The sequence below is a fragment of the Diospyros lotus genome, chromosome 5, assembly GCF_014633365.1.
Source record: "Diospyros lotus cultivar Yz01 chromosome 5, ASM1463336v1, whole genome shotgun sequence".
Lineage (NCBI taxonomy): Eukaryota > Viridiplantae > Streptophyta > Magnoliopsida > Ericales > Ebenaceae > Diospyros > Diospyros lotus.
In genome coordinates, this window is record NC_068342.1 from 23,272,402 (window position 1) to 23,281,353 (window position 8,952).

Consider the following 8,952-nt stretch of genomic DNA (forward strand, 5'->3'; position numbering starts at 1 on the left):
TAGATGTCAATGGTGTGAACCTAGAGGGTTTTATAAGCCTCGATGGCTAAGCCACGTGGCAAGGTAAGACACGTGGCATGCTGAGGTAGCTCGACTTTTCATGCGAAAAGGCTACAGATGAGGTTAGAGGGTCTGAAGGTACCTTTGGAGATGGGATGCCCTGAATAGAATCCTTTGAATAAGACTCCCCTAAAGACCCTTGTCATCTACCTACGGTTTTCCTAGAGTTTTGATAGGAAATTGAGAGATATCAGAGGAAGAATTGGACGGATAGGGAGGAAAAAGGCAACAAGAATTGGGGGAGGAATACGAAGAACAATAAAGAGAGGGAGATTAGAGGGATTGTGAGAGGGAGTTTAGAGAGGGATACGAAAGAATTCAAAAGAGGGAAAAATGAGGGAATTCATTCATCAATCAAAACATAATTTCTCCCATCCTCAGTTGTGGCTTATATATAGCCTAACAGCCTCCCCACGTGCACCCATCTGCAATAAAACAAACAATCTAACTGCTTATAGCTAAGGACAAAGACCTATAACAAAAAAAGGAAAGGAAATTACAATTATTATGTATTGCATGTAAGCTATCTACTAATATAATGATGATTATAGCCATGGACATCCTTGGGGTTGTGACAATTCCCCCCCTTTTGAGGGAGTTATTGTCCCCAAGAACTTAAAATGATTACACCGTTGTTTATTCATCCAATACCAGCTCTCTTTATTTGGTTTATTCCTCTTTCTCTTTTTCTCCATCTAGGCCTACTCCTCTTTGCCCTTATGTTCTCATCAACTGGAACAAAACAACAGTTTATCACCAAAGCTCGTATAATTGCAATCAAGGCTGCATCAACCTCCAAGGTGTAACAAACCATTGCCTTTGGGTTTACAGTAGCTACCCAATCAAGATTGCTAGTACTCACAGTCTGGGGATCCAGTATGGTGCTAAAACCTATTAATATGTGCACATCAAGTGCCTTTAATGAATTTAGTCGCTTCCTGTCATAATTAGTAGCTGAAACTTGCAACCCTAAAGCCTTCAAATGATGATCATTCTAAAATTCACAAGTCGCACCAGTTACCACATATGTTCCCCTCTTCTCATCATCTTTAGAATCTTGAGTTAACATTGACACGTTCACTTCAATTACAACATCAATTTCCTTAATATGGATTGAATTCTCAGTCAAAATCTCCTGATTCCATGCCATTAATTTAGCAACTCTTTTTTCTTTGTGTTTGTTGGAATATCCCTCTACATGAACTTCTTTTTCAAAAAGATCAGATGGTCCCTTTGCATTTGCTACCCCAACAACCTCGCCATAGCTCATGGTCCTCCCAATGTTGCCCCCACCAACTATGTTTCCCATTGAACTTGTAATTTGAGATCCTGCATTTCCAAGAATTGGAGATACTCCCATTCTTGGAACAATACTCGATTACCAATTGCTACAGAAGTTGGAAGACTCCCAGGAATAAAACAACCAATTCTATTAGTGCCACTACTATATCTAGGGCTTCCAACAACACTCATTCCACCTCTGTTTGTCACCCCTAAATGACCATGTGAGCTGCTATGAGATATCTAAGAGAGGGCAATAGGGAGATTGTTTGAGGCAAAACAACCACTAGAAGGGCTTCCAACATGTTGAATTCCACTTGAAGGAACATTATTGATTATAGAGTTGTTAGATGCAAGCATGCCAGGCATGGTAGGAACATTAAAGCTCCCATGTATATTGTGCAGTCCTTGAATGGTTCCTGCATGATGAAAAGCAGGGTATGCAACACCAAATTGACTAGAGAAAGATGTAGCAAAAGACCTCCTAGTAGTCTCTGGAATATTTGAAGTCAATCTATTTCGAGATGACTGATTTTGGTGAGTGAACATGACCATGAAATTCTATAGTTGATCCCTGATCTAAGCTCCTACTTCATCTATAATCCGATCCAACCTTCTCTCCAAGCCCACCAAAAAGGTATCCCACTTCTAATCCATCGCCATGATTGCTTCATGGTTGCGATTATATTCGATCTCTAGTAATTCCACTCTAGCCTATAGATCAGTGACTGTCAAGTGGAATTGTTGCACCTAAGACTCAAGGTTCTTCATTCGCGTCCCTTCCACCATTATTGATCTTGTAGAATTTTCCAGGTTCATCAACCTTTAACTTGAATAGAAGTCACAACTAAGGATTAACTGCTCGGCTACATCAATTCGACTATGATGCAACCGCAAAATTCACCAGATCTACTTTGCCCCTCAAAATTAGAATTGAGACTGTCAAAACGTAACGACCCATGAATGATTAGAAATTAACCATCACAGAGTGTTGGAAACCCAACTGAGAGTCGCCTCATGTTTGGCTTGCTACAATAATTCCCTATAGTTCTGGAATCACAATAAAAAATGTTGGATCTACTCGCCTCCAACAGTTAGACACACTTCTGAATTTCACAACAATCTCTTATCAATAGCTGAACTTTGATCGACTACTAAAATTACCAGAATTGTCAACTCTGATTCTACCTTCAAATTCTACTCGGTATCACTATCAAAAATTAGCAGGGATGGAATAGAGAAATCACAACCTGAGAATTGTTGCACTCGCAGCCAATCAAGACTTACAACGGCCGCAACCCACACCCTAATCACTGTCTAATGGTCGGGTTCACTGACTCTGCTTTGAAATTCAAGCACTCTGCCTGGATCATTTCTAGAAGTCAGCTTGGTCATTTGTTAGAACTCCCAATTCCGTTGAATTCACTGGTCCATTGGAATCTCCTGGGCTGAATCGCCTTTATCCCATGCAATGACTTAGATCCAGCAGCTAAGGAAGAACCACAACAATTTTCCTGAATTTTCTATGTGACTCTGTCTAGTTAGAATTAATAGAATCGCCTTAAGCCCTCCTACCTCAATCGCGTAACTTCCTTTAAACTCTCTTTCTTGAGTTACCTAGGTCCACTACAGTTGTCGACAATCAGCTATTATGAATCCGCTTTCTCATTTGCAACATCTTGAGATTCGATCGGATGTTGCTTCGCTCTTAGATAGCGACAATCGCAGCCTTTATTGTAGAAATTTGCCTATCTTTACTTTGCTACCGAAATTACCGATCTTTGCTTCATTGGATCGGTTAATAGGATTTAACGAAATCACAGCCCAGAATCGTTGGTTCTAATACTAATTTTTCATGTACCTAGGGTTTTCCTAAGGTTTTGATAGGAAATTAGAGAAATCAGAGGAAGAATTAGACATATAGGGAGGAAAAAGGTGACTGCGTTTAACTCTGTACAATTAATTAAACAAAGACACAAACAAATAAAGAAAAACAAATTAAACATGCAAGCATAGAGCATTTATACTTGCCAGTGTACGAGTGTGTGTTGCAACACAAATTTATTTACTGGATGGGAGTCAAACTTGATTCATTGGGAGATCTTTATTAAACAGAAATAAAAGCTGCAATACGAATTAGGTTGTCAGGCCAATTCATTTATTTATGTACGAGAAATGAAAGTATAGAAAATTAAAATGGTGAACGTGTGTGGATCAACTTAGATCAATTAATATTGGAAAATTTACTAAATCGGTACTGGACAGTTCGAGCCTAATCTCGGCCCTCTCCTCAGCCCAATCTCGGCCCAATATTGGTTCTCCCTCTAAGCCTAACCTCGGCCCAATGCCAACCTGCCACGACATCATTACAATCCCCACTGGGTATCTGTGTGGCCGCCTCAGATCCTATCCTCATTAATGGTAGATCCCATCCACATTAATGAGGGTCCCGTCACCATTACGCTACCACCTGGGAACCTCCATCGGCACTGGATAATCAGTCACATCACCTGCAAACGCACGATGCATGCACATAGAATGACGTCTCCTCCTCCTATATCAGCCAGTTCTTTTTAGAGCCAAGGTATGTTCTGACATTTGACCTATTGATACACTACCCTTTCCTTACTCTCTTACTCACTTAAGCGTCGAAGTGCTTGCAGGTGCTAGCCGCCCCCCGAACGGACCCGTCGTCGGAGCCCGCGCCTTGCAGTTGCGATCCCACCTCCGATCGTCCTCTTTTGGTCAGGAAGGAACATTTAATGCCCACCGTGGGGCTTGGTAAAACTTACCTACTCCATAATTTCACTAGAGCCTTTTAAACCAACGTCCCCATTGACATACCATGGCATGAACTAGAAACGCCTATATCCAAGGATCAAGCGACACCCGCCATCACCTAACTACCTACACCCCTACCCACATCAATCCATCCCTAGCTAAACGAATAGCCAGAGTCATTGACACCATCTCTAGAGGTTTTTTCCAATGGAGCACCAGAGTCGGCGCAAGAGCAATACTCCCACGCAGTCATGTCAATAGATGATACCAAGAAGAAACCAAGAAGAATGGCCCGACACCCTGCGATCTGCTTCACAGAAAAAGATTTAGAAGGAGTTGATCTGAACCCCGACGATCCCATGGTAATCTCGATCGTCATCACGGGTTTTTTGGTAAAAAAAGGTCTTGGTAGACCAAGGCAGCTCGGCCGACCTATTATACATACCCAACCTAAGAAGGATGGGTATCCTTGAAAAGAAGCTAGGACCATTTCACGGGAACTTGATCGGCTTCTCAGGAGAGCAGGTAGGCGTCAGGGGTTACATCGACCTGTCGATCTCATTCAGGACAGCTCCGTTAGTCAAGGCCATCACTATCCGGTACCTAGTTTTGGATTGCCAGGCGCTATACAACGCGCTCCTCTGCCGACCATCCCTTAACGCTTTGGGTGCAATAGTATCCACCCCCCATCTGGCCATGAAATTCAAAAAATGAAACACCAAGGTCGGAGTTGTCCATGCCAACCAAAAGGAGGCCTGACAGTGTTACCGCAATAGCCTCAAAACTCGGAGCCCCAAGCCTAGTAAGGGCGAGAAGAGAAATGAAGCCCCCAGTGGCAAGCAAGCAACATGCGTCAACAACTAGGGCCCACAACACCATATGCATATGGTCGAATTAGATCCACAAAGCGAACTCTCGGACAGGCATCCCTAACCCATAGAGGAACTCCACCTTGTAAGCTTGGGTCCTCGCCTTGAACAGGTCGTCCACATAGGCTCTACATTACCAAGTGAGTTGAAGGAAGGGCTTATCAACCCACTCTGACAGAATGCTGACCTTTTCGCTTGGACCCCTACTGACATGCTCAGGATAGATCCACTTGTCATTTGCCGCAGGCTGGCGCTAGATCTAGAGGCCAGACCCATCACCTACAGAAAAATAAGACTAGGAGAAGAAAGAAGGCGTGCAGCCCCTAAAGAAACAACCAAACTCCTAAAGGCCGGATTCATCAGAGAGGTTCCATACACAACGTGGCTCGTCAACGTAGTCATGGTAAAAAAATCCTCATGAAAGTGGAGAATGTGTGTTGACTTCACCAATCTAAACAGAGCGTACCCAAAGGATTCATACTTGCTACCCAACGTCAACTGACTTATAGATGCGGCCTCCGGGTACAGGTACTTGAGTTTTATGGATGCTTACTCCAATTATAATTAGATCTAAATGCACCCCAAAGACGAAGAAAAAGCAACATTTATCACGAAAAAAGCCAACTTCTATTATTGGGCCATGCCATTCAAACTAAAGAATGCTGGCGCAACATATCAACAATTAATGAACAAAGTATTTTCCAAGAAGATTGTCCAGAACATCGAAGTCTATGTAGACGACAAGGTGGCAAAGACTTTAAAAAAACAGGACCACTGCTTTGACCTAACCGAAATCTTTACGCAACTCCAGCAGCACAACATGAGGCTTAACCCTGACAAGTGTGCCTTCGAGGTACAAGCCGACAGGTTCTTAGGATTCATGTTAACCTGCTGAGGAATTGAAGCCAACCCTGACAAATGCGAAGCCATCCTCGAAATAGGTAGTCCTGCCAGCCTAAAGGAGGTCCAGCAACTAATAAGCCAAATAACGGCTTTATCTCGCTTCCTCCCAAAATCGGCCGACCGAGAGAAGCCATTCTTCCAATGCCTAAAAATGTCAATCGAGTTCCAGTGGACAAAAGAGTGCAAAACCACCTTTCAAGAGCTAAAGGCCTTCCTAGCAGCCCCCCCATCCTTTCAAGACCAGAGCCTGGAGAGGAACTTTCACTCTACCTCTCCATCACTGCTAATGCCCTTAGTGTAGTACTAGTCAGGGAGGAAGGAAAAATGTAGTGGTCAATATACTTCATCAGCAAAACCTTTCAAGGAGCCGGATTATGCTACCAGAAGATCGAGAAGCTAGCGCTAGAACTAGTGACGGCGGCCCAAAAGCTTAGGTCATATTTCCAAAGCCATTAGATCATGGTTCAGATTGATCAATCGATTCGGCCAATACTCCAGAAGTCGGAGCTTTCAGGAAGAATGATCGCATGGTCAGTCGAGCTCTCCGAGTTCGACATACAATACCAGCCACGTAAGCACATCAAATCCCAGGTACTCTCCAATTTCTGTGCTAAACTTTCTCCCTCTGATAAAAACTCAGAGCCCAACCCTTGGATATTGTTCGTCGAATGAGCCTTTAACATAAAAGGAAGCGGGGCGGATCATCCTAGAAGGACCCAGCAGGCTGATACTCGAATAGTCACTTCGCTTCAACTTCAAGGCAACCAACAACCAAGCAAAATACGAGGACCTTATAGCCGGGTTATACTTGGCAAAGGAAATCAGAGCTTCCTGGTTAATCGCTAAGAGCGACTCCTAACTGGTAACTAACCAAGTCAAGGGTGAATTTCAGACGAATGAGCCATAGCTTGGCCAATACCTCCACAAGGTTAGAACCCTAACTGAATCCTTTGACTATTTCCAAATTGAATATATCCCCAAAGAACAAAACGCACGAGTAGATCTGCTCTCAAAACTCGCCAGCACCAAGAAACCGAGAAACAACCAGTCGATCATACAAGAGGCCCTAAACTTATCCACCGTCAATCTTCCCTACATATAAATAGTAGAAGCGGCATCAGAATTCTGGGGAACCCCTATCATTCGATTATTACAAAACAGGACGCTCCCTGTTAACGCCGAAGTAGCCAAGAGGCTCAAAAGAACGGCTTGCTACTTTTCCCTACTAAAGAACCAACTGTACCGAAGAGGTTACTCTATGCCACTTCTCAAATGTGTCGACCCGACCAGTCCACCTACATCATGACCGAGATACACGAAGGGGTATGCGGAGGCCACCTCAGCAGACGATCCCTGGCAAGAAAGGTATTGAGAGCCAGATACTATTGGTCGACGATGAGGAACGACTGTCTGGCCTATGTAAAACGCTGTGACAAGTGACAAAGGTTCGCAAACAGGCATCATTCCCCACCGGAAGATCTCCACAACCTCGATAGCCCTTGGCCAATTTACAAATAGAGGATAGACATCCTCGGACCCTTTCCGACTGTAGTAGGACAACTTAAGTTTATGGTAGTAGCAATCGATTACTTCACGAAATGGATCAAAGTCGAGCCCCTGGCTACAATCACTGCTGAAAGAATCCAAAAATTCATTTAGAAGAATATTGTTTGCCGATACGGCCTCCCTAGGGTGCTAAGCTCGGACAACGGCACTCAATTCACCAACGACAAGCTCCAGGACTTCTACCAAGAGCTCGGTATCCACCAGGTCTTTACCTCAGTCGAGCATCCCCAGACCAACGGCCAAGCTGAGGCCGCTAACAGGGTTATCTTGGTAAGGTAAAAAAAGTGACTCGACGCTGCCAAAGGAGCCTGGCCAAAAGAACTCCCCATGGTGCTATGGTCATACCACACCACCACTCATACTGATATAGAATAGTGTCGTGAACAGTAGCGGCGAACAGTGTGTCGGTGAACAGTAATGATGAATAGTGCATAGGGACATAACAGTAATTATAGCATAATTCTATTTTAAATTATGTCTATTTTAGTCTTTTTTCATGTTAGGGTTTGCTATTATGATTTCTTGTTGGTAGGGTAGTATTTAAAGTCTTTTTCTTTTCTCTTAGTCGCAGTTTTTTATAGAATTCTGGAAATTTCTTTAAACTTTCTGGTGGAATCCAGTTCCCTTTGATTTCTTAGAGATTTGGCTTGAAATCTTTTCTTCTTGCAGCGTCACAGACCTCGACCGAGAAAACACCTTTTCGACTCACTTACGGGTTAAAAGCTATGATCTTGGTTGAGATTGAGGAGCCTAGCCCCAGACGGTACTATTTTTAGAAAGACACCAACAAAGAAGAACAGCGAGTCGATGTCGACCTTGTCCAGGAAATCCGAAACCAAGCCCAAATTCTTGAACAGACCCCCAAGCAAAAGGTGACTCAAAAATACATCAAAAGAGTTTGTCCCAAACAATTCCAAGAAGGGGACTTGGTCCTAAGGAAGAATTGAAGGCCCAAGAAAACAACCCTCCCAAGGAAAACTTGGCGCCAACTAGGAGGGCCCTTATCGAGTTACCAACAACCTCGGCGTAGGAGCCTACCACTTGGTCGAACTCTCAAGAAAACCCTTGACAAGATCATGGAACGCCGCCAACCTATGGAAGTATTATAGCTAAGCGGTTATTTTCTTACATCATTCAGATAAATATACTTCCGTCTATTACTTGTTAAATCCTTATACGGGTCTAGACCCAAAGTTTTTCTTTTTATCACAGATCTCGAGTTACCTCGGTCTGCTGTCTTTGGCCTCGAGTCACCTCGGCCTATCTCTAATAAAGCTTTGTAACAAACAAGCCTCAGCGGACCTCGAGTTACCTGGCTCTGCTTTCATTGGCCTCGAGTTACCTCGGTCTATCTCCAAAAAAGCAATGTAACAAACAAGCCCCAGTGAACCTCGAGTTACCTCAGTCTGTTACCTTTGGCTCGAGTTAACTCGACCTATCTCCAACAAAGCTTTGTAACAAACAAACCCCGGTGGACCTTGAGTTACCTTGG

General features: G+C 43.6%; 1 non-coding gene across 1 annotated transcript; it reads left to right on the forward strand.

Moving 5' to 3' along the window:
• Window positions 1–1,760: 1,760 nt before the first annotated feature.
• Window positions 1,761–1,841, forward strand: LOC127802924 (small nucleolar RNA snoR35). Its single transcript, XR_008023374.1, has one exon. It is a non-coding gene; the product is annotated as a small nucleolar RNA snoR35 (small nucleolar RNA).
• The last annotated feature ends 7,111 nt before the right edge of the window (window positions 1,842–8,952 follow it).